The sequence below is a fragment of the Rhinatrema bivittatum genome, chromosome 1, assembly GCF_901001135.1.
Source record: "Rhinatrema bivittatum chromosome 1, aRhiBiv1.1, whole genome shotgun sequence".
Lineage (NCBI taxonomy): Eukaryota > Metazoa > Chordata > Amphibia > Gymnophiona > Rhinatrematidae > Rhinatrema > Rhinatrema bivittatum.
Genome location: NC_042615.1, coordinates 58,729,217 through 58,755,026, shown reverse-complemented (window position 1 = coordinate 58,755,026; position 25,810 = coordinate 58,729,217). Strand labels below are relative to the sequence as shown.

Genomic DNA, 25,810 nt, shown 5'->3' with positions numbered 1-25,810 from the left:
CTGCAGAGGTATAATAGAGGGTCGGAAATGTGGTGGAGGGGGTAGGAAGGAAGAAAGCGTGGAAAGGAGGGGAGAGAAAGGAAAAAAATAAGTGTAAGGAAGCAACCTGAGTCATTTGTTCTGGACACACTGTCTATATCTTTAGAGTTGCTGGTGCTCACACATTGTTAATGTACCTCTCTTCTCTGTGAGCCTTTCTAGCTCATGGAGAAAATGTTTAATTGGAAAAGGGGGGAGAGGGGGTAAAATGACTCTTACACAAACCTCTTCATATGGTACAGAGGGCATTTCATTCAATACCTCTTGATATACTTTACTGTTACTCCTTTGGAATATTGAGTATATTCTTAACATGTGCTCCGCATGCTATTCCCTGAGTTCTGGCTGGGAAACCCAGGGACGGTATTACGTTAGTACTCCGCTTGATCCATGGATTTTTACTGATGTTAATGGGTGATCCCCTAAGAGTGGCCTCTCTGAATGTAAATTATTTTTTTTTTAATTTAAGTTTTTTTTATATACCAACATTCAAGACGGTAGTCCCATCATGCTGGTTCACAAGAAACAGGGGTGAAACTCAAATAAACTTTACAATTTGAACAATGGTGCAGAAAAGCAGTTACATGTAACAGGGAATCAATAACTTGGGGTAAGAAGGGAAATGAAGATCAGATATATATATATATATACAAAAACATTATAAGAGGTGGCTATTAATGATTGATGATTTAAGGGAGTTAAGTAATGTTTGAGTTAGGAAAGGCCTGCGTGAACAGCCACGTCTTGAGTCTTTTCTTGAATGTTGGGGTCACCAATTAAAAGGGCTCAAATTTTGCAATTTCTAAAAAGACACAAAATATATATAGCTTGCCTCCAGGAAACCCATCTTTCAGAGCTGGAACATAAAAAACTTAAGAGATTGTGTTGGCTCTTGTCATTTCTGTAATGCATAGGGTAAAAAAGCAGGAGTAGCTACTCTTTCCACAGATCCCTTGCATTCACGGTCTCTCAAGAGATTAAGAACCCACAGGGTCATTATTTAATACTGATTGGTTCCATTCATGGTTGCACAGTTACACTATGCAATGTCTATGGACCAAACAATTATCAACAGGACTTTTTTGTACCTCTATCACAATTGATCTTGACTTACCAGTAAGGTTGGTTGTTACTTGCAAGTGATCTAAACTCTGTGGCAGACCCATCAATTGACCGGCTACCCTCACAAAATCCCACAAAAGTTCCTGACTCCTCTAGAAGTATCCCGTTTCTTTGTAAACAGTTACAAATGATAGACTATTGGAGGAGTTTACATCCCACTTCCAGAGATTACACACACACTTCACGAGCGCACAGTTCGCTGCCGAGAATAGATTATATATTTATTTAAATCTTTTATATACCGACATTTGTTTGCACATCACATCGGTTTATAGTGAAACAGATAGCTTAACGAAGATTTGGAAGAGAATAGGAAATTAGAAAAATACATTAACAATTTTAGGAGAAATTACAACATTTTAGGGGAGATAAAATATAGGTAACAGGGTGCCAGCAATAACATTAATGCATTTTTATATGTATGGTGTCTTAACATAGGGAAGAATATTGGAGAAAAACTTTGTATAGGAGTTATTAACTTAAGAAGTCAGAATTAGGGTGTTTGATTGTTTGGAGTGGGGGGAGCTATGGAATGGCCTTTGGGAATAGCCAGGTTTTCAAATTTTTTTTGAAGGTTTGTGTGTTGGATTCTAGTCTTAGGTCTGGCGGCACTGAGTTCCAGATGGTGGGGCCGGCAAGTGAAAGGGTTCGTTCTCTGGTGTAGTTGAAGTGTGTTAGTTTGGGGGATTGTGTGGGTATAGTTCCGTTGTGAGCAGATTTGGTGGCTCTCCTTGGGGTTTGGAAGTAGAGGGAGGCGTTTAGCCAGTGAATGTTTTGATTGTGTAAGGTCTTGTATATTATGGTTAGACTCTTGAAAAGGATTCTGAAGTAGATCGGGAGCCAGTGGAGGTCTTTTAGAATTGGTGTAATGTGATCACTTGTACAGGTGTTTGTGAGGACTCTGGCGGTGGCGTTTTGTAGCATTTGGAGGGGTTAGAGAGTTGGTTCAATTCGCTGTCAAGGATGACTCCTAGATCTCTTACATGTTGGGCTCTAGCTGCTTTTTGCAACATGTTACTAGAGCTGAAATAGGCCCCACTGCTATTTCAGACCATTCCCTCATTTGGATAGACATTATCTTAGCCCAGGGGTCAGGAACCTTTTTGGCTGAGAGAGCCATGAACGCCACATATTTTAAAATGTAATTCCATGAGAGCCATACAATATGTTTAAAACTAAATACAAGTAAATGTGTGCATTTTATGTAAGATCACACTTTTAAAGTACAATAAGTCTCTGAAAATATTACACCAGGCCTTAAGACACCAATACATCTCCTATTAGGAAAACAGACCAAGTCAGGCTGCTATAGAGTCCTACACAGAAACTACACGCCAGCAGAAAACCTCACCTGAATCACGTGCTGTCCCTCACCTAACATAGAATAAAGAGACCAAAACGCATAACAAGAAGCATGCAGAAAAAACTGAATTGGAAACTGCAACAAGCCAGAGTCTCTGTATGCAGAGTAACAAAGGAAAAAAGAAACATCACCCATCCTTATAAAACAAATCAAGAAATATAAAATCATCAGCAGTAAAACTGTACTAACAAAAAGAACATATTTTGAAACAGCTGATGAGTGGAATATCCAATAATTAAAAACTCATATAAAACATTTCCAGATACCAACAAAATATTTCAAAATAGCAGACACAAAGACCCAGTAATGAAAAATAATAAGGATACAAAAATTTTTTTGCTCTGCATACCTGGGAATGTTTGATATCCAGGTGTCCTGAGATTGTTCTGAATTAGCAGGAGGCGGGGTGGTTTGCTTGGAACATTCTCCTCTCTGTCACATACCAGCGCTCTCTCTCACACTGGCTCTCAATGACACACCTATACACACATGCTCTCAGTACTCACATATACACATGTTTTTTCTCTCTCACTTATATAGGCTCTTAATTACACATTTACACACATGCTGTCTATCTTTTCACGCTTACACACACACAGGCTTTCAATCACATAAATACATGCTGTCTTTTTCTCTCACACACAGACTCTCATTCACATGCTTACAAACATGTCCTCTCTTTCTCTCATTTAAACACAGGCTCTCAATCACATACTCACATGCTCCATCACCTAAACCAGCTCTCAATCACACACAGACACACATGATCTCTCTCTTACTTATACACACAGGCTCTTAATCATACATACACATGATTTCTCTCACACACAAAGGATCTCAATCATACACACATACTCTTTCACACAAACAGGTTTTCAATCACAAACTTACACATACAGGTTCCCAATGGTAAACTTACATTCATGCTCTCTCTCTCACAGGCAGGCTCTCAATCACAGACATACTCTCTTTCACATATACAGGCTCTCAATCATTCACATACATGCAATCTCTCACTCACACACACAGGATCTCAAACACACATGCTTGCTCGCTCATTCACTCTCTCTCCCCCACCCCCACCCTGGGAACTCGCGGCAGCAGCAGCCTCCTCCCAACGCTAACCTCCTTCATTTTCAGCCCTCGGCCGCAGTTGAAGCTCTTCATTTTCCTCCGAGCCGTGCTGCAGTCTTCTTTTCGTCGGACCGACGCAGACCACACTAGCGTGGCCTCTTCTTCCCGCACACGCACCCGATGCTCTCCACTTCCTCTTCCGGGCCGCGGGGGGGGGGGGGGGGCGGGAAGAAGAGAGCATGCCGGTGCCGCACACTCCAGCTATTCTGCCGCGTTCCGTCCGGGCTGACAGCATTTTAAGCCCGGGCGGAGGACTGGAAAGTGTGGCGACACTTGTCTGCGAGCCAGATGCAGCCCTCAAAAGAGCCATATCTGGCTCGCGAGCCATGGATTCCCGACCCCTGTCTTAGCCGATAGTATGAAAACTTTCCGACAATGGAGATTCCTAGTCTCTTTATACAATGATAAAAATCTTAAACAATTCTTATTAGCAAAATGGGAGGCATATGTACAACACAATGTGGCCCATGTTACCCAAGCTTCACTTTTCTGGGAGGCGAGCAAAGCGGTGCTTAGAGGGGAACTTATAGCATATGTGAAAGGCCGAAACTCTAAGATCAACAAAGCTATTCTAGACCCGAAGCACAATTGAAGGTAGTCAAACACAAAATGATAAATACATTGACTTCTGAAACCAAGAGAACATACTGCACCATCCTTACCTCTTTAAACACATACTTACACCAAAGAGCCCAATTTAATCTACGCCATTATGAATACCGGTTCTTTCGCTTTGGAAACAAAACTGGTAAATTATTAGCTAATACTCCGAATAGACAAAGGAAATCCTACATTGAGAAAATACGAACCCGCCAGTGTAACTGGGCCACCCAACCTAAAGATATTTGTAACGCCTTTAAAGACTTCTACGCTGAACTTTACAGGGAGGATAGGATAGGCACCCAGGAGCATGAGGAAGACTTCTTTAAAAATCTGACCCTCCCTCGCATCTCAGCGCAACAACTGGAATATTTGAATGGACCCATTCAGACACATGAGATATTGAGAGCCATATCCAACAGCAAACTAGGCAAAGCACCAGGCCCAGATGGCTTCCCTTTTGACTATTATAAGTTGTTAAAAGAAAAAGTTGCAGACTCTCTGCAGGTCCTTTATCAAGAGGCTCTCTCCATAGGAAGGTTCCCTGATGCCTTTACAGAAGCCCACATCACAGTTCTTCCAAAACCTGGAAAAGATTCTGCTCTCCCTGCCTCTTACAGGCCAATTTCTTTACTAAACTGTGACTTAAAGCTTTTCTCCACAATTCTGGCAAGCAGGCTAAGCCTAGTATTACCTACAATTATCTCATCACATCAAGGGGCTTTCTCAAAGGTAGGATAGCTGGCTCCCATATTATCAAACTCATTACAGCTATGCAATATTCTGCACAAAGGGGGTTCCCAGCCTTAGCGGTCAGCTTTGACTCAGAAAAGGCGTTTGATCGGGTCTCCTGGCCTTATATGTTCTCCACTCAGCCGATTTGGTTTTTCAAGAAACTTTGTCTGTAACATTGCTCTTTTATACAGATCCCCTAATTCATATATTTTAGCTAATTGGGGACTATTCAGATCCATTTCCAGTGGGTCGGGGAGTATGTCAGGGTTTTCTGCTCTCCCCTTTACTATATCTCCTCTCCATTGACCCGCTCGTCAGGAAAATAGCAGAGGATTCCTCTATCAGAGGACTAGAGTTTGAATTTGCCTCCTTCAAGGTAGCCGCATTTGCGGATGATGTTATCTTTTTAATGAACCCCGTCTATGCCCTAAAGAAAGTACTAATCCATCAAATGCAATTTGGCTGTTTCGCCGGTCTGAAAATTAACCAGGACAAATCTGAAGCTCTAGATGTCACCAGCAAACTCCAATCTTCCTGGCCCGGAACCTTCCCTCTTAAATGGGTCTCTGCTAGTATGAAATATCTTGGTATCCACATCCCCACCCATCTTTCGCAATTTTACAAAGCCAATGTCCAACCACTTTATTTAGCTCTATGTCAAAATGTTAAAAGGTGGATGAACCTCCCTCTTTCTCTTTTTGGCAGAATCTATCTCTTAAAAATGACTGAGCTTCCTAAGTGGCTCTATTTGCTAGAAATGGCACCAATTTGGCTTTCCAAAAAAGATTTACGAGCAATTGAGAGGGAATTCACGCTTTATCTGGCAAGGGAAAAGAGCAAGGTTTCCTCTTCATATATTACAAGCTCCATGGTCCAAAGGTGACCTAAACTGCCCAGATCTTAGTCAGTATAATGTAGCATGCATGTTGCATATAATTCATGACTGGCTCCACAAATCGTCTAAATTTTATCCATATGTTTTAATTAGAGTTTGGCTTGGAGACTTTTACCTCACAGCATTGATCCAATGTAATGACAAAACTATCTCATCTCTCACTTCAGTCTTCTACATTCTAGCCTCTTGCAGAAAGGCATGGTTTGCTTTGTGCAAAAAGTTAAATCTCCAATCCAAGTGCACAGCACTACTGGAAATATGCTCAAACCCTGATTTTTCTCCAGGATGTTCCCAAGGGGTCTTCGTCCAGTGGCAAAAGTTGCATCTCACCCTCATTGATCAATTTTTTCTGCTCCACTCAATTACAGTGGCCAGCTTTGAAGAATTGCAAGCTAGTTACCATATACCTCGCAAGGATTTCTTTGCTTACTTACAAGTTCGCCACTATGTCAATACAATAAGGGCAACAAATACTAGCTTTGGTGCTATCGGGGCTCTGTCTTCAATTTTTCACTTTGCAAAATCCCAAAAACTCTCTTGTGCAGTTTTTGCTAAATGGTTACAGGACCTAACCTCAACATTGTACCTGCCACTGGTCCACTCACGATGGTCTCGCTGGTGCACCACATCAGTCTCGTTATCTGACAAACAAATGTAATTTCACTCAAATCCCAAAGACTTCTGAGAACACATTATTGCGTGAATTACAATATAAGTTCATTTGGCAAATATATCTACCCCAAACACTCGCGTTTAAATCCAAATTGTGTCCCTCCCCAATTTGTGAAAAGTGTTCCGCATCTCCTAATGACTGTTTCCATAGCTTTTGGGCCTGCTTCTGGATACAAGCCTTTTGGGAAGCAGTAAGAAGGGAGGGGTTTTAGTTTAACAGGAACTGATATTTCTCTATATCCCCATATCTGGCTGATGGGCAAAGCATAGCCAAACAGTGTGATGAATGGTTATCGTCTTTGTGTGCCGATTGACCACTATAATTATTGAACCTGGATCGAAAGTAATTGCACTTATGTTTAACTTTTGTGCATTTGTAACAGTGGGGAGGGGTAGGGGGAGGCAGGAGAAGAGAAAGGGGGGGTTTCAGTTAGTTGGTTAAATTGGAGATTTTGGAAAATGAGGCACAAATAGCCATAGCCTTGGCAAAGCTCACACCCCATGTGTAGCAGTGTTCTTATCAGTGTCCGTAAATTCTCTTGACAGTTGCATGCAGTGTTAGATTTCACACACTGATGTATTAGTGATGTTTCGAATCCCATGTGTTTGTATTTTTCCTTGCTATGTCTATGGTGTTCAAAACCTTTCAATAAAAATGATATAACCAAAAAAAAAAAAAGAACAGACTGGGGGTTGTGGTGGGTAAACAGACTTTATCCAACTGGCTACCCGATTGCTTCTCATTCTGCTATGCGCAATTGGGCCTTCAACTAAAAGCTCGAGAAAAAGCTTACTTTGTGAGGGCTATGGCGGCATCGGTAGCCAACTTATGGGCGGTCCCCGAAACCGAAATCTGTTGGGCTGCGATGTGGAGCTCCCCTACACACGTTTGCCTACCATTACTGCTTGGACAAGAATGGTCGACAAGATGGTAAATTTGGCCAATCTGTCCTGCACAGTCTCTTCCAGACGTAAACCCAACCCTTCCTACCTAGAGTCCCCTAGTTGGGAACAGGCTGTCTCCCTACCGTCCAACAGACCCTTAGTTGTTTTTGTGCCCGTTGGCATCTTGTTCAGTACTTGTTGCTCTTGATTGTTGCCAGGAACAAATGGAAGCTGTTACGTGTGCTGCCTGCAGCAGCCCCGAGGTGCGGCCCTCTCACCTTTTCAGACGGACTCCAGCTGCTGGCTCCTCTTCGCTGGCAGCAGTGGGCTGCCAGCTCCGATCTTGGTGGGCCGCCAGCTCCGATTTCCAACCTCGGGTTCCTTCTGGTGCCTCCAGCCCTGCCGCACTGCCCAGTGTTGCCAGCCAGGATGTTCCTGTTCATCGGGCCTCTCCCCATGGCCCGCAGAGAGACGCCGCCACCAGCAATGCATCCCTTCCTAGGCGCGTGCATCAGTGATTCCTTTAAAGGGCCCGCGACAGGAACCTGACCGCAGACCCGGATGCTGACGTCAGACCCTTCAGCGTATAAAAGCTCATGCCTCACTCCATAGCATTGCCTTTGCAACAGGTCTCCTCGTACTCCTTGCTATTCCTTGAATCGTCTCATTGTGTGTTCCTGTCTTCCTGTGGTTCCCGGTTCCTGTTCTCCTAGTTCCTGTTCGTCTATGTGTTAGATTGACTCTCTGGACTTGACCTTCGCTACGCCTGACTACTCTTCAGCTTATCTCCAGCCCCGGAACTTCGCTACGCCTGACTACTCTTCAGTTTCTCTCTAGCCCCAGACCTCCACTACATCCGACTATTCTTCAGCCTCTCTCCAGCCCCGGACCTCTGCTATGTCTGACCATCTCTGCCTTCTCCACGCCCTGACCACTGCTCTGCCTGACTACACCTGCCTTCTCCGCGCTCTGACCCTTGCTTTGCACGACTACGCTACAAACTCTCCTTCGTCCAGAGTTCTTTGTTGCTTGCCATAATTTCCATTCACCACCGTTTCAGAATCCAGCCTGTCAGTGATGTCTCTCCTTGCCTATCCTCTGGACGTGAACTTTCAAGGCTTAGGCCTTCTTTTGCTTGGGTGCTTCCAGTTCCATATTGTTCCTTTGGCCCCTGAGCCCTTGTACCGAATCCAGTCTAGGATATAAAACTACTCCATCCACTGACTACTGTCGCTGGGCTGCACAGCTAACCTCAACCTGCTGGCCCTGGCACCCAAAGGCTCAACCCGAGGAGAATGAGGGCTGGTATAGGTGAAGTTCCAGCAGCCTCTAGCTTCAGCCCGCTCTACTTGCTGACGGTGGAGACCTGTAGGTCCTCACCTACGAGTTGCGTCAACCCCACCTCAGCCCAAAGGTTCACCTCTGGCGCAACAGAAGCTTGGTATTCACCCATCTGTGAAGATTACCATCCTGCTTGCCTAGGAGAAAGCGCAATTACTTACCTGTAACAGGTGTTCTCCTAGGACAGCAGGATGTTAGTCCTCTGGAAACCCACCCGCCACACCATGGAGTTAGTTTTTCTGAGTCATTTTCTTGTTTTATTTTTTTGCTCGTTTTTTTGCTATGTTATGAGATTGAAGGGGGATCCCGCTTGGACGCGCGGATAGTAGCATGCTGGGTGTGCTCAGTGTGCCAGTCAAAGCTTCTAGAAACTTTGATAAAAGTTTTCCGAGCCAGGCTCCATCTGATGATGTCAACCATCTGTGAGGACTAACATCCTGCTGTCCTAGGAGAACACCTGTTACAGGTAAGCAACTGTGCCTTCTGGATAAAGAGAAATCTTGCAGGTGGTTTCACTCTGGCTGGCAGCTGGGATGTATCTTTAGCAGTGTTCGCAGGATATCTGTTCAGACTGGATAGACCAGATGGTTTTTACCTGTCATCATTTACTGTGTTAAATCAATAAACTCAATCTATTCCATTTAATCTGTATGAAAAATATGCCAAATGTGTAGATTGCTCACAAATATACCTAATAATTGTTGATGTTTTTCTTTTAAGTATTAAAAGAACATATTGGTGTTTTGCCGTTTTAATATTTAAAATGAATAATCAATAAAGAAAAAGACTAGACATTGTCTGCTTCTACTACCTACTGTTTTCTTGATTTGATGGTCCCCAGCCTGCCTTTCTGAAATGTGAGGAAGTGTTGTGAAAATTATTACCTAGTGGATGATGATCTTTTCGCACTAGTTTGGTGAAAAAGTGTAAGTTTAACTGATTTGCTTGACTATCCTGGCCACAGCAAACTAACATTTGATTTCTTTTGATGAGATAGTCTTACATATGAGGCCTTGTTACCCATTGTATTATCTTCTATAATGTCTGAACTTCATTGAATATTGAAAACATTGATATAAACGAAACAGTCTATTTCTGCTTAGTAATACTATACCTATTTCAGAGTTCTATTCAGTTCAATTTATTTTTTATTTCTATGGTATTTATATGGCACCATAATTCAGGGTGCCTTACCGCAATTGCAGTATCAAAGGGGTCTTAAACCCCCTTCTATAGGCTAAAGGTGCATGCGTACTTTCACAGCATGCATATTTATAGCTTCATTAAAAAGAGGTGTTACCAGAGGCATGGAAGTCTGGGAGTGAATTACATGTATAAACTTGAATATTCAGATATATGTGCATAGTTTTACTCCGTTCCTGTGCTTATTCAAATAGCAATTGCAAAGTGCGTAGATGCTTATGAACCTGCATAAGTGTTAAGTACATTTTCAAAAATAAATTGCATATACCGGGCACTTAGCCGGTTTACTGAATATTATCCCTATAAGATTTTACATAGATGCAAAGAAATTAAGAAAATAGAGGATTAATGGAAAAACTGTTTACAAATCTTAGTTTTTAGCCTGGATTTAAAGATGGATTGCTGAATAACCATCTAGATATCATGAGGCAATGTTATACATATAGGGTACCAAGGGAAAGAAAACATGGAAAAATGATGCTCAATTGTAAATACAAGGAATCGCTACAAGATTGTGATTAGAAAAGAAGAGTCAGTATGATGGAACATAGGGACAAATAACAGAGGAGAGATATAAATAAGCAAGACCATTGAGGCATGTGAATGAGGGTTAGAATCTTCAATTGACATTGAAACTTGATGGAAACCCAGTGGCAAAAAGCAAGGAGAGGTAAAGAGTGTGAGTATTTTAGAACGTGAAAAATTAGAGAGGCAGTTATGTTTTGTAGAGTCTGACATGGACAGAGGATTTAGACAGACTGGTGTGAGAAAAGTCTTAAAATAATCTAATTGAGGAATGAACAAAATCTGAAGCAGAGAACTAGCATTAGTGGAGAAGAAATGGTGGATTTTGCAGATACGAAATAATTGGTGTTAAAGGGTGGAACAAACTCGAAAAATATGTGAAATAGGGGAAGAGATTTGGAATTGGTGAACAAAAACATCAGGAAGAGAATAAGTGGTAACATTTTTGATAGGAAGAACGGAATCTTACTTTAGCCAGTTCAAGCAAAAAAAAATGTAAGCACTTCCAAGCAGATAGGAAAGAGAAGCAAAGTTGGTAGGGAACAGTGACATAAAGGAAAGATAGAGTATTATCAGCAAAACAATAAGAATACCCATGACTGAACATGAGAGCACTATGGCCAACACTTTAAAGAATAGTAAAGAACTGAGGACTGAGCCTTGGGGAACAGCGATAGGTAAAGGAGTCAAATTTAATAGTATTCATGATGACAGAGTAGGAATGGATGGATAGATGGGGGAAGTGACCAGTGAAAAGCCTTGTCTGAAATTCCTGTGGATGGTAATTTTGAAAGAAAAATGAAATGATCAAAGGCAGCTGTGAAGTAGAGAATAATAAGAAAAGATGAGCCCCTCTCAATGCAGTAACTGGTCAGTTAAATGAACCAAGACTATTTCAGTGGAGTGGAGCAGACAGAAAGCCAATTGACAGGGTTGGAAACAGAGCCCATTCCAAGACCTTTGAGAGAAATGGAAAGAGGGACAATGGGCTGAAAGGATTATTTTGTTTTTTCAAGATAGAACATATACTAGCATGTTTTTAGTATAGACAAAAGGTACCTGAAGAGAGGAATTGAAGATGGCAAGAATATAGGGAAGGAGGGAGTTGAATGAGGAAGAAAAATGGATCATAGGTAAGGGGGTCGCTGGGTGAAGAGAGAGGTTTCCATGCTGAGATGAGATTTTGAAAGTCATTAAATGAAAGTAAACAAAGACAAAAGACAGAATTGCTGCAGGAAGAAGTGGTGATAGGACTGGGTGTTTGAATCCAGAGGAACACATAATGAATTGTGTTTTGTCAGTAAAGAAATGGTGAATGGAAGAGGCTGAAAGGATTAAAGGAAGGTATGAAAATTTTGAAGAAATAACTAGAATTGTCAAGGAACTGTGAGATGAGATTGAAATAACAGAGATTTGGCAGTGGAGAGAGCATCAGTATAGGTAGTGTTTAACTGAAGAGAGAAATATCAGAGGTTTTGTGCTTTGTAATACGTTTCTGCCCAGTGCAGCTGGCAGCGCTGAGAGTATAGGGACTCAGAAAGCCATGTTTACAGTCTGCATTTATAAGAAGTGGTTAAAATAACAGGGGGAAAAGTGTGAAATGAGCTGCAAAGGGTGTGAATAAGGAGGATGGAGAGGAATGTTCGAGATAAAACAGATTTTTGGAAGATAAGTTACTAGTACTAGTGATAGACTTGCTGAATATTATATTGTTGAAGTTATTGCAAGAACAGTGGGCAGAGTGGAGTGAATTTAATGGAAGGTAAAGGTAAGCAGACATTGAAGAAAAGTAGCAAATGATCAGAGAGTGGTGTGACCATGAACAAAGAAAGGGTAACCAGACAGGATTTATAAACAAGACAGTCGAAGTGATAGGGCTAGCATTAGGTGAGGCAAGTAGAGCAATTGCCCAGAGTTCAACAGCTTGGGCAATTTAATTGTTTGTTTTATTTTATTTTTATTCAGTATTTTGTAAATTTTGATTACAATTCATAGCTGTAATCTGCCTTGTTTAGCCTAGTGTTATAAATGTAGAATATAAAATTTGGAAATTAAAGGGCCACATGCTTATATACCCAGTGATGCATTATGGAGCTTGTTACTACTAGTCCAGACCTAAAAGGGGGGACACAGCCCTAGCTAGAACAGTCATAGAAGAGGCAGCAAAGAAGAAAGAGAGGAAAAAAAAGGAACAGAGGTTAAAAAAGGTTGGCTTGGCACAAATTGGACATAAGGTGATATTCAGAGATAGTAATGGGAGATACTAGAAAAACTAGTATTTGTAGCACAAACTAGTTTGAACCAGGGCGGCACAGAGTGAGTGGTTAAACTGGAAGTGTAGACAAAATAGAATGGATGAGGTGAAATATGGGAGTAGGAAACAGTGCTGGCCATATAGCCAATCAGACATTTCTTAGGCTACTACTACTACTTATCATTTCTGTAGTGATATACAACATATGCAGCGCTATACAAACACACAAAAAAGAAAGTCTCTGATCAATATAGCTTATAATCTAATAAGACAAACATATAGGACAAGAGACTTGGAGCATTTCATAAGGTAAAACAATGGTTAAAAATTTTTTTAAAAAGAAAGTTAGTTGATAAAGCTAAAAACAGACAATCAGTCCTAAGATTTAAAAGTAGCCTCAAAAAGGTGGGTCTTTAGATGGGATTTAAACACGGTGACAGGAGCATTCACGCCAGTTCAGGTAGACTATTCCAAGCACACGGCGCAACCAGGTGGAAAGCACAGAGTCTGGAATTGGCAGAGATAAGCGTGACTTGTCTAATGAGCAAAGTATACGAGGAGGGATTTAGAGAGGAGAGGTAGTAAGGTGCTGCAGATTGAAGGTATTTGTAGGTGAGAAAGAGGAGCTTGAAACTGTTGTGGGAGCAGATAAGGAGCCAATGCAGTAAATTTAGAAGAGGGATTATGTGAGTATAGCGATTTTGGCAAACGATAAGTCACACAGTTGAATTTAGGATAGAGTGGAGAGAGATGGCTCGCCAGGAGATTAGTGAGGAGCAAGTTGCAATAGTCTGAGCGGGAAGAAAGAAAAGAGAGAATAAGGGTTCTGGTAGTGTGTTCAGAAATGAAGGGATGGATTTTGGCAATATTATAGAAAAAGAAATGGCATGTTTTAGCAGAGTTTTCGATATACATAGAGAAGGAGAGAGGAGTCGAAGATGACTCCTATGTTATGGGCTGAAGGGACCAGAAGAATGACAGTGTTATCCACAGAAGTAGAGAAAGGAGGAAGAGGGGAGGTGGGCTTGGAGTGAAAGAAAAGAGCTCTGTCTTTGCCACATTGAGTTTAAGGTGGCGGTGGAACATCCAGGCAGCAATGTCAGACAAGTAAGCCAAGATCCAGGACTGGATTTCTGATGAAATTTCTGGTGTAGAAAGATAAATCTGGGAGTCATCAGTATAAAAATGGTTTTGAAAGCCATGAAAGGAAATCAGAGTACCAAGAGAGTTCGTATATAGGGAAAAGAGAAGAGTGCCCAGGACAGAACTCTGAGGCACAGCAGTTGATAGTGGAATGATAGTAAAGGAGGAACCATCAGAGTATGCTATAAAAGTGTAATGGGAGAGGTAAAAAGAGAATCAAGACAGGACAGAGTTCCAAAATCCAATGGAGACAGAGTGTCAAGGAGTAGGTGGTGATTAACAGTGTCAAAAGCAGCAGATAGGTCAAGGAGGCTTTAACCGTAAATGTCATTGGAAACTTTAGCAAGTGCTTTTCAGTTGAATGTAGAGGAAACAAAACAGACTGGAGTGGATCAAGAATAGCTTCAGATGTAAGAAAGACCATGTGACCTCAGCACGGTCGCTGCTAAATACATTGTCACTAGCAGAATGTATCTCAAAAAAATCTTCCCTGTAGATCAACATTTCCCAACAAGTGTACTGTGGCTGCAGTTTTCATTTTTTCTTTCCCTCCTGGCCTGCAGGATGTCCTTCCACTAGCAGGAGGAGTTCAGAGAATATTGCTTATCTGCTGCAACTGTTTTCCCCTCTGCTGACTTTAGAACATAAGATATGCCATACCAGGTCAAACCATGGGTCCATCAAGCCCAAAATCCTGTTTCCAACAGTGGCCAATCCAAGACACAAGTACCTGGCAAGTACCCAAATATTAAATAGATCTCAAGCTACTATTGCTTATTAATTAATAGCAGTTTATAGATTTTCCCTCTAGGAACTTATCCAAACCTTTTTTAAGCCCAGATACACTAACTGCCATAACCACATCCTCTGGCAATGAATTCCAGAGCTTAACTATGTGCTGAGTGAAAAATAATTTTCTTCAATTTGTTTTAAATGAGGTACTTGTTAACTTCATGGAGTGCCCCCCTAGTCCTTCCAATTTAAATTAACCTGTTCAAGTCCTTTCATGATTTTGTAGACCTCTATCATATCCCACTCAGTCATCTCTTCTCCAAACTGAACAGCCCTAACTTTTTTAGCTTTTCCTCACAGGGGAGCCGTTTCTTGTGTAGAAACTGCATGGGTTCTGTAGTCTTGCCAGACGTGCTGGCCCATGCAGTTTGGATTGTAGAGGGAAGGCAGCAGAGGAGGAGGGATAAGGGCTGCTCAGACATCTGCCAGTTCCAAGATTGGGGGGGGGGGGGGGGGGGGGGTGAAGGGGGGCAGAAGAACAGACAACTGAATGTGCCATGGGATGTGGGTGGAGCGGGAAAGGAAGGTGATGATGCCAGGGGCATGGGGGAACGGGAAGGTGATGCCAGAGATTTGGCAGACAGGAAATTGAGGGAGAGGGAAGGTGATGATAATGCCGGGGGGGGGGGGGGGGGGGGGGGGGGTGAAGGGGAAGGTGGAGAAGGAGAGGGAAGGTGATGATGTCCGGGGATGGGGAAAGGTTTAGAGGGAGAAAGAAGGTAATTATGATGGCAGGGGTTAGGGTGGAGAGAGAGGGAACGGAGGATGTTGATGATGCCAAGGAGTGGGGGGGAAAGGGTGGAAGAAGAGGGAAGAGGTGGGGGAGAAGGGCAGAGTGATAAGGAAAGGGAATGATGATGATGGCAGGGAAGATGGAAGGAGAGGAAAGAAGATGATGCCAAGGAGGGTGGAGGCAGAGGAAAGGGAAGAAGGTGATGATGCCAGGGGAAAGGGAAGAGAAAGTGATGATGCCTGCAGGGTGCGGGTAGAGGGAAGAGAAGGTGGTGAAGGTGAAGGTGATGGTATATCACAATGAAGTGAATGCTGTACCAAGTGTTCCACACCACAGAAAAGGTTGGAAATCATTGATCTAGAGTAACTCCAATCTCCATGCATTCCTGTGTAGCATGTAAAATGAATCTCTCTTTCTTGGAATTTCCTCCCCTTTTTTCTTTTCTGAAGGATAAATTGTTTTAATACTATATTTGGTCCTTCTGTGTGCTTCATTTACAAACACACAATTTCAGACAAATATTGGTTTAAAGTGAGGTAAGATGTCAATACTAAGAGGATCAAAGGATTTCAGAGTTGATTGACACCTGGTCATTAACATTCCATTAACAGGGAAAAACAAAAATCAGCAGATTCATTATCTTGTTTATTCTAAGTACATTCTTCCTAATTAAATAAATGTCACCATGCCACTGATGCATAATGCTATAAAGAGAGAGAGAGAATATACTGTGCTTGACAATGAACATTAAAGTAGGAGAGATTTGTTTTCACTTGTGCTTATTTTGAAGTATGTATCTCAGATTTTAGATCAGTTTTCATTTGTTTTATCATGTTTTAGTTGACTCTGGCCTGATCAGATATCTAATATCACATATGCCTAAATAAAAACCATTTTTGAAAGCAAAGGTTGATCTGCTTTCAGAAAAGATTTGTTTTAGTTGTTAGTCAACATATTGACCAGAAGCTCATAATCAACAACTATAAAATATTTTAAAAAATGAAAGAACTGATAATAAATTGTTATAGCTAAGATATTTTCTTTACAATTCTGAGGACATATCGGGGTGGAAATATTTTTGAAAAACTCCTTTGTAGGCCACCCCTACTATTCTGAATCTAATGAAATCAGGACACGATTTTGTTGATTATCAAAACCTCATGCAGGCATTACACTGAGGCATGCAAGGCATGAAAATGTGAAGAATGGACACAAGAGTTTTACAAACAGGAGGCATGGTGATAATAACATGAAGTTAGTGCGCACTAACTTCGAAATGAGGGAAACCTGAAATAAATACATAAAAACATGAAATAAATACCTCCCGTTAGTGCGCACTAAGCCTGTAAATAAGAAAACTATAGTTAGTGCGCACTAACGGGAGGTATTTATTTTGTGTTTCCCTCATATCTGAGTTAATGCACACTAACCAGTTTTCCTAATTTTGGGCTTAGTTTTCTACTTACTGTCTCTTAGTGCGCACTAATACGAAATTCCATGAAATTTCGTCAATTTTTTTTTCATTTCGGGGCACTCCCGAAACATGACGAAATAGACAATTTCATTGCCATTGTCCATTTCGTTTAAAATGAATGCACATCGCTAATGCTTAATCTGTTGCCAGAAATACTCTCTCCTGCAACGAGTTTATTCATGCTTCAATGAATTTCATTCTCTGAGTAGACACTAGATGTGACTTCTCAAAATGGAACAGAAAAAGCCCAAATTTTGTAGAAGATGGCATCTTGTGTAAGGAAAAGAATGCTTATTCTTGAGAGCTCACTGTGATTAGCTAGGTGTCTACGTATGGGAAAAACTTGAATCTCCTGGTGACATAGGCATATAGCTACCACTACAAGGCATTTCTTAAAGACTCTCAAAGTTGACAATAAGGTAAACATTATACTTATAATGGGAAGAATCCACCTTGAAGTGAAGGTAGTGCCAAACAGAAGGATGGATGGGTATATGAGCATATGTATCCTTCAGAATGAGAGCACACATCCAGTCCTGCATTTCGATGTAAAGGAGAATCATGCTGAGGGAATTCACTTTGAACTCCTCCTGAAGCAGATGTTTAAGTCCAGAATGGGCTTCAATCCTCCTAATTTTGGGGGGATGAGGAAAATATAGGAGGTCGATCCTCATCCTTGCTGAGATACTGTGACTGGTTTCATCATTCATTGGTGAAGAAGTAATTGAACCTATCTGTAAAGCTGTGTCAAGTAAGACAGTGTGGATGGGATGATAGCCAGGAGAAATGCAAACAGTATCTAGACTCCACCATTTGGAGGTCCTAGAGGTCTATGGTTATCTAGCGCCACATCTCCAAGAAAATTTGGATCCTTATCAGAATGGAGTTTGTAGGGATCAAATACTGGGCCTGGGTGTATGCTGGGCCTGTTGTGTAGCCTTAGGCTGACAGAAACTGGAAGTGGTTGCTGACTTTAGTCTGGAAGAGGAGGTAGGTGGTTCTGTTGAAAAAGCCTGAATTCATGCTTGAGAAAGCATAGCTGTTTGTAAGTATAGAAGGTGCTCAGTGACCCTTGATAGGGTTGACCACTTCATTCTGTTTCTTAATATGTCTTTAAGACCAGGTAGGTACAGTAATTTCTCATGGACATTATGTTGGATGCTACTTGCCCTGAGCCACATCATAGGCAAAGCTCCAAATGAAGCTGAGGAGGTGTGTAAAATGGAGCTGGAAAACTTCATAGACAGAGCAGAGTGACTGATGCACTCTTCCACCTTCAAAAGCACTTGTGGGTAATAAATCCTCCTTCCACAGGTCATAGAGTAGAAAAACCTAACTGCTGTGAGGATATTGTATCATATAGAGCTAGTGCATAGAGATATGGCCAAAACGTATAGAGGTTTGGAAGATATTCCTGCCAAGACAGCACATTAGACTTTTTCAAGACAGATTCAGTAATTGACTGATGTGGCAGTTTGACAATTCCGAACCCCTGAAAAATGTTTGGATTCTATATTTGAGATCCAGCTTCATAGCCATAGGAATGGCAGAGATCAATGTTTCCCACATTCTCATCTGCAACCAGGTTGATGTGTTAAGGACTATAAGAGCTACTGGATTTGATGGAGCATCTAATATCTGGAGGGACCTGAAAACATCTAAGCAGAGGGGTCTTTGATGCTCAACAAATGTCCGTATTGTTTGCACAAACGTTGAATATGGCAGATGTTACAAGGGGATGTATGGTCAGGCATATCTGGAAAATGGATCAGAAGGTATATCCCTCTGGATGTAAGAATTTTCTACCCAGGACCCTAGTGATAACAAAGATGAACTGGGGGCTGTTCCAGTTGCCTCTAAGGAGAAAAACCTGGTCAACCACCTTTGAGTGATTTGACTCTACTGCCATTGAGTGAAAAGAAAAGAAGAAGAAGAAACCTGTCTCATGGGTTCTGATGAAGTGTTCACCCTAATGGGCAATACTGAGATTCCAGTCTGAGTGCAACAATGTTAGAGAGGAGCAGCTGGATTATGCCATCTGACTGTTTAGATAAAGAGGTAAAGAAGTTTCTCACTAGATCTGCAGTCTGGTTGAGGGACTGACATGTCCTCTGACCCAGTTTAGGTGTTGGAGCATCCTCTTCAGGGACAAGGATAAGTTCCTGCAGCTCAATAGGAGATTTCTCTAAGTGAAAGCCCTCTATTATCGACCTAGAAGGAATGAGGGCTGTAGCATTTGGAGGGGGAAAAGGTAGCATGACCCCTTCAGCATCTGGTCCAAAGTAGTTCGCATATAGCTGTGCAGGAATGCAGTTAGATTGTAGAATGAGAATGTTTTTATCGATGTATGCATCAGTTGTATCAAAGTGATTGGCTTCGAATGGGAAGTCATGTTTCTTTTGCATTGTTCATTGATGGGCCTTTGGGATAAATGGCATTGATGCTTCCTCTGCAAAGCAAATTCTTAGCACCAAACATTTTTTATAATGGTGTGGGCAGGCTGTGAAATAAAACTTACTAGCTGTCTGAGAGGCTCAGGCTACATTTCTTTGGCAGGATATGCAAGATTGAATGCTACTTTCCTGATTACTCCTGATCTTGGCATTTTCATATTATAGGAGAGAACTGTGCAGACTGGCCAAGTATGAAGAGAAGTGGCAACCCAAAGTAAACAGTTCACCAGAAATGGACAGCATATGCAAAAAACAAATATTATACAAGGAAAAAGGCCCTGGACTGTCCATGTAAAAAAAATGAACTGAAAAGTAGGTGACAATGGAAGCAGGAGGTCAATGACTGGAGACAGCAGATTGGTGCCAGGAGGCAGGCGCCAATGACTGAAGGCAGTGGAAAGGAGGCAGGAGACCGATGATGGAGACAGCAAAATAGAGGCAAGAGTCCATTGACTGTAAACAATAGAATTGAAGCAGGAGGGCGATTATTGCAGACACAAGGCCATACATGTCAGCAGCCTGGCACAGGGACTTTTCAGCCAGGATAGGCCCAGCAGCATCTTCCATTTAGCTGGCATAGGGAATTTTCAGCCAGGACAGACCCAGCAGCTAGTCTCCCCTTTTGCTGGCTTAGGGATCTTCAGTCAGAACAGGCACAGCAGACAGTTTTTCATCTAGCCAGCACAAGGAGTATTCAGCCAAGACAGGCCCAGCTGAATGAGGGCTTCCTGTACTCGCTATAGTTAGACACGATCGGGTGTTTTTAGGTGCATTTGCCATAGCAAGGTTTTTTTCTGAGTGGTGGCATGCCTTCCTTTGTATGGCTCCTGGCCTGCCCTGAATGGGACTGCTTCCAGGTATTGTCAATGTTTGGGAATATGATGATCTTGGAGCTGAATGCTGGGAAAATTTCCACATCTGTTGAATTGTTATTCAGGGCTGCTGACAAGGAGTTAAAGCTTTGAGACATAGTAAGGTTGAGTTATTGTATGGCCTGCCTTTGCTGTCCCTGGGCCCACCTCAAGTAGACTAACTCTCCGGATTTTCCTTATTTGCACACTGTGCCACTATTCTATTCTCTCCAGCAGTTTGGGTATGTCTGCTCCATCCACTTCGAGCTCTGCTCCAGTATATGGTGGTGATGGCAGCGATAGACTTGGCCTCTGCAGTCCAGGGTCCGGTAGTGCAGATAGGCTGTCAAGCTGCTCGTCTGCTGGCTGAGAGAGGTCTGAGTGCTAAACCAAAGGAGTGCTGGATCCATCTGGCAACTCCTAGCCATCCACATCTGGCCACCTTAATCTACTCTCCTCCATAAAGGTGACCAAGTTTAAGGAGATGTTCAAGGGCATGGTCTCCTCTAGCACCACATTCTTAAGCCCAGCTTCAGGCTCAGCCTCCTCCATGTATTGTGTCTGGCCATCTGCTACCTAATGCTCTTTTTCCTCCTCAGGTTGTTCAGGTGCCTGCTCCTGATGGCTGCTGAGACCTAGGGGCTGCCTGCTGGGATCTATCGAAACAAATACAGGTCTAGGATAACACTTATTTTTACTTATTTGCATAAGATGTTCACAAATAGAACCTAATGAGACTATCCTATGTAAAGTGTCTTTTCTTATATGTAGCAAACAGAGTATTTATTGATATAGCTTACCTGCATTAGCTCAGCTAGTGTCCAGGGCCTCTTGCATGCCCTCAAAGTTGTCAGTGTCGTCGTGATCATCCACTGATTCTGCGTGGTATCCAGTGGCTATATTCCTTCCTTGCCTCTATCCAGTCGCAGCTTCTTGGAGTTTCATATCACTGGATATGAACAGCCACGCTGTATTTTGGGAATGACTAACCCCTTTAGGCTCAACATTAAAGATGCAGACAGCCTTCTGCTCTGGATCACAATTGATACAGTCCCTCAGAACAAACGGAATAAAAAATCATTTTCAAAGCCCTCTTTAAGGCAAGGAAGGCCTTTCTGGGTTCACGCTCCTCCCCCTCAGTTCAGTAGTGAGGGTTACAGTTAGTCCTTTGTCTCATCTGTCAGGTAGTGGGGCTTCAAACTATAAAACACCAGCTTGTTCCAGCTCACAGAGATGTTGCAGGCTCTCCTGTTAGCGTCCCCTAGCCCTCAGTTCAATAGCAAAGTCCCAGAAAATATCTCCTGCCTGTTAAACAGCCCATGATCCTTCTCTAGCTCATGATAAAAGCCCAATGGCTGTTTCTCATCCACCGCCCACCCACAAGAAATACCCTAACCTGGGATACTACTTTAAGCCCAAACTTTGCTGGGTTCTGGGATATCCTCCGGAGTGTCCATAGGTGAAACTTCTTCCTCTGGCCCTGTCATCATTTCTACTGCCATGAGTTCAGCCGTTAACTATTTGCCCCCTCTGACCTCCTTGTCCTGCCGTAGCTGCAGTGCTAATTATTCCTAAACAATATCACCTGAAGGAGACCAGTTTCATCCCACCCTCCTTTTGCTCTTCTGTCTGCTTGGATCAAGAGCTTCCTCCCAGCACTACGCACTCTGGAAGATAGTTTCTAAGGCCTTTTTCCCTAACTTGGGCTTTCTAACCTTATCCTAGCCCTGTTCAGCCTTCCTAGCACAGACAAGGCAAGGACTGATTCTCTTTCTCTCCCCTCACCACAGTCAGGCCTCAGCCATTCGATCAATCGCTGCTCCATAACAGCATGCACTATAGGGCATGGTGAACCACCTCCTATCTCCCTCATGTACTTCCTCCTGTTTGCCACTTTAGTCTTCAGCAGGACCTTTAAGTTTCGGAACCTATGTGCCACTTGTTAGTTGCTCTTCTTTATGCTGCAGCGTCTAGAGATCCATGGGCAATTTGCTTCCAGATGACTCCCTTTGTTGCCTTAGATGTCTTTGCTATTTGGCTCCCAAATAACATGGGGTAAATCACTAGGATACCCTGAATGGAGCTATTCATTTTCCTTTGTGCTGAATGTATGCTCGAAGCCGCTTCCTGCTCAATGCCTGGCTGCCTGAGGATTGGGTTGACACATTTTGTGTTACTCCCTCCCAGCCCCCCAGCCTTCCTCCTCCACCTCCTGCTCCTGCGTTGGCTGCTGCCACTCCCTCTGGGCCTCCCCTGCCAAGTTTCTCCCTCCAGTCTCTTGTCTATGCACCTTTACCTCTCTCCTCCTCCTATCTCTCCTTCCCCTCTCTCCTACCACTCTGCCCTCTACCACTCCTGCCTTCCTCCTCCCTATGCTGTTCCCAGCCCTCCCTCTTCTCCAGACCTGCCTCCTCTTCTCCTCACCGCCCTAGTCAGCACTCATCCTATCCACCCATCTGTCACACCCATGCCCACTCCTTTCATGTTCCATCTTCACACCTCTCACCCACATATACTTCTCTCTTCCACTGTCTAAACAAAAAAGGAATAGAAAGACAAAACAAACTATCTCCCTTTTTTTTTGCACACAGAAAAAGACAATAGACAATGAGTAAGGTCAACACTGAAGCAAAAGACCCAGATAAGGCACTCAGATAATTGAAATCCAACTCTTTAAATCACCAACAAACTCCTCTAACCTCTCACCAAACTCCTCTCTCCACTGACAAATAAAACACTCTCAAAGGAACAGCTGCAGGAAATAGGTTTGTATAAACTAAAAAATATCACACACAACAAAATTTGCCACTTGGTAACATAATGTGCAACCGATGTGTTATTTTACCACGGATCACGCTGATCCAAAAACCACACCCATTAGCGTGGCTAAGTACATCTAGGCCAAAGTTTGTAAGAAGCTGGGTCTTCTCCAAGCACACTTTTTAACAACATTGGGTTAATGGGAAATAGTTGCATGGTTATAGACTAGATTAGTATTTTGCAGTGATGGCAACAAAAAAAGGTGCAAAACTACACCACAGGATAATAAATGTAGCAAATGTGTGGTGGTAGTGGTATAGAAAAGGAACTGTGCAGAGGCCAAAAGTTTGGTTATCTTTTTAATACAGCTCAAAAAATGTAAATCCTTGACAAGTCAGGTGCATACATTTTGTGGTGATCCTGTGATTGTTATTTAACTTCTGTGTGAAGCCTGAAGGAAAATATTTTAGAATCATAGGTCCAGTATATGAATGGAATTAAAGTCCCTCTTCTGTTGCTGACTCTGGGCCGATATAATAAGCTGTGCTAAAGCTATAGCAGGTTTTCATGTACTTGCGCATGTTGGTCTTACGCATGTATGTAATAACATGTTCAGTGTGGGGAAAACGTGCACATAAACCCACTTAAAAAACCGTGGCTAGTTTTGAGCGAGTGCATGTAAATGGCATGCAAAGGAGACAATTAACTATTCACGGGCTATGTAGCGAGCCATGCATCGGTTTTTGTACTCTGGTTTTTTAGCGCCTGAGTCAAGGGCAGGAGTTAAAGCATGTGTCTATTACTGGCTTTAGTGTGGTTGTCTGTCCAAGCAGCTTTGGGGGTAACCGTGGATTACCTTCATTTTTTCTGGATTCTATGGTACGTTTTGCGGGTCAGCTGAAGAAATCTCTGCTGCATTTCCCATGATTACCGGGATCCGCTGGTGCAGCTGCCACGCAATTGGAGACGGAACATGAAGAGATTAGACATTGCTCTACCACCTTTAGTCCCACTCCCAGACCACCAACTACTTCACTGGCTTTTCCCCTGAGAATCACTCGTGAGTCACCATATTAATGTGGGTTTCTGCACAGTTTTGTTGCATTAGGGCCTTCAGTGTGTGTACTTGTGGACAGTTTCACCCCTGTTTTACTTTATTGCAAATTTTCTGCATGCATCTAATTTTGCATACTCATCCTTTTATTACATCCTGTGGAGAGGCGCCTGCTTTTGCCACGCGCACTAAAAAAAAAAATACACGCAGATAACTAGCACCGATCTCATTACATCGGCCCCTCTGTGACATAATGAGCAAACCAATTTACCTACCAGTAGCTCTCTTTACTCAGTAGTCACTAAGAAATATTTCTTCTCTTACCCATTAGAACCATCATGCAATGTACTTGTGCTGAAATGGCTGATGTTGACATTGACAAAGGTGCCTCCATGCATTTTTTAAAATGCTTTTTTTGTAAAGCATGTTGCACTCCTGTTTAGAATAAAAATCATGCTTGAATCTAAATTATTACGAGGTTTTTTTTTCTTTCTTTTTTTTTTTAAGAGTCTTAAATCCACCATCATGGAAAACAGTGGCCTTATTGGTTTCCAGAATTCTAAACTCTGTTACTATCTAAATGGCTTACAGCAATGTTGCCTTGCAAAGTGAAAAGGCTTTTGGGACTGGGAAAAAACATTGTAAGGGGTAGGAAACAGCTTGGCACAATGTATGTAGTGTAGATTGTTCATGGCTTTTTTTCCCCTTGCAGTTTAGAGAGGTTTATTAATGAACAGAAAATGCTCATTAACAAGTAGCCGTCTGTGAAAATTGATGGATCTTGCCATCAGAATAGTATTTGGCATGTCATTAGCATTCAAGAAATAGGCCTTACAAAATTCTAATAATTAGTCCATGCATTTTAACAAAAGTACTTTGGAATTTCTTGCAAAGTTATCTAGTTACTCCTTTTCATATACATGTATGTATTTTTTTTTTACAATTTTCCTTCTTTGACTATTGCTGCAGATCCTCTTTATTATTCCAAACCCGACCCCCACCTCTGTTCGACAGCTAATCTGTAAAGTTCATGCTGCAATTGCTTTGTTGAGTGGAAGTGTTGTTCTGCCCATTTCATACCAGCTTTGTTACTATGCAGTATTTTTCAGCTGTTTGTGCTCATTACCATACAGCTGGCCTGTGGAAAAGGGGAGAGAAACAGGCAGAAGCTGCACTGACTGCAAGTATAAGGAGTTTGCTTGCAAATGGGGCCCTGGCAGATGGGGCATGTGTTTCAGCGGGTTTTGTTGATAACAGACTGCATTAAAAATCATTCTGAGAAAGTCTAAGGTCAGCCCATGAATTCGGAGCTTGAGAGGTATTCAGCTTTTTGAAGACTTTTATAGAATATTAATTAACCCTTTTGGACAAAAGTGACAACCAAGCTGAAATGGTAGAGCCCATCCTGCAGTTTTTGTCTTATTTGTTTCTTTGACTGTCTCACGATGTTTTCTGCATGCAAGGATATCATACTAGTTATTTTATTACACTTTATTCATTTTTATACCACAAGGTATATACGGTACACATTGAAATAAAACTTTACTAGGATATCGTATGCTTGTTACAACTAGTTTCATATTGTACTAGGCATCGTTGAAAATCTGATGTAAAAGTCAAGACGGAATATCAAATGTTCATATATAAATAAAAGTAAAATGTCTGCCTATTCATAAAACTTCAAAGTGCATGCTCATCATCAAACCTCAGCTCATCGAATGCTACCATCAAATATTGAAACATTCTTCTGCTTTGAAATCTTAAACTCCAAAGATTCTTTAT

General features: G+C 42.1%; 1 protein-coding gene across 6 annotated transcripts in view; it reads left to right on the top strand.

Annotated features, from left to right (window-relative positions):
* Positions 1 to 25,810, top strand: part of FBXW7 (F-box and WD repeat domain containing 7) — an 808,352-nt gene that overhangs the window by 597,774 nt on the left and 184,768 nt on the right. The window lies entirely within an intron of this gene.